At 44.7% G+C, this 575-nt stretch overlaps 1 long non-coding RNA gene across 1 annotated transcript; it reads left to right on the top strand.

The window, feature by feature from the left end:
• On the top strand, positions 1-561 carry LOC106109028. Its single transcript, XR_001225988.1, has 2 exons — positions 1-55; positions 479-561. It is a non-coding gene; the product is annotated as an uncharacterized LOC106109028 (long non-coding RNA).
• Positions 562-575: the final 14 nt, after the last annotated feature.

Here is a 575-nt window from a genome sequence, read left to right as displayed (position 1 = left end):
GGTGCTGCCCGGTGACCCCTGCGACCCCGGCAGCAAACCTTACGTCGTCGTACAGGTTAGTGTCACGACCAACAAGATGATTTTTCTAACTAAAGTCAATTTAGTAGAAAATGTGCTAGTCAATTCAAAAGGTAGTTTTTAGAATGTCATTCAATAGTACACGGTAAAAATTCCTTCCCCAATACGTGCCGCGTCTTAGTGCGTGCGGCGCTCCGTGCCTCACGCACGATGAGGACTGCGGCTGGCGGGGAAGCAGAGCACTGCGCGTGCGTCTAAACGCTGCACAGGACCGCTGTCCTCATGTCCCGGGACTGCACGCTACGACGCACGCGACACATTCCTTACTACTTATCTTAAATACTAGTCTTTGAATTATAAAACTAAATAGCCTGTTCATTCATATAAACTTTCGTATTATATTATGATCAAATTAGTGATTTATATGTGATAAAATTAATTTATGTATGTTTGTCAACAGGACACGAGGAAAAGGAAAGGGTTGAAGGAGGGTCTGCCCGATCTAAATCAATACCTGGACAAGTTGTAAACGCCGTAGCTAAAGCAATCCATAACTC

This window comes from Papilio polytes, unplaced genomic scaffold (assembly GCF_000836215.1).
Source record: "Papilio polytes unplaced genomic scaffold, Ppol_1.0 DF821328.1, whole genome shotgun sequence".
Taxonomy (NCBI): domain Eukaryota; kingdom Metazoa; phylum Arthropoda; class Insecta; order Lepidoptera; family Papilionidae; genus Papilio; species Papilio polytes.
Note: the sequence above shows the minus strand (reverse complement) of the source record. Positions and strands in the feature narration are given on the sequence as shown.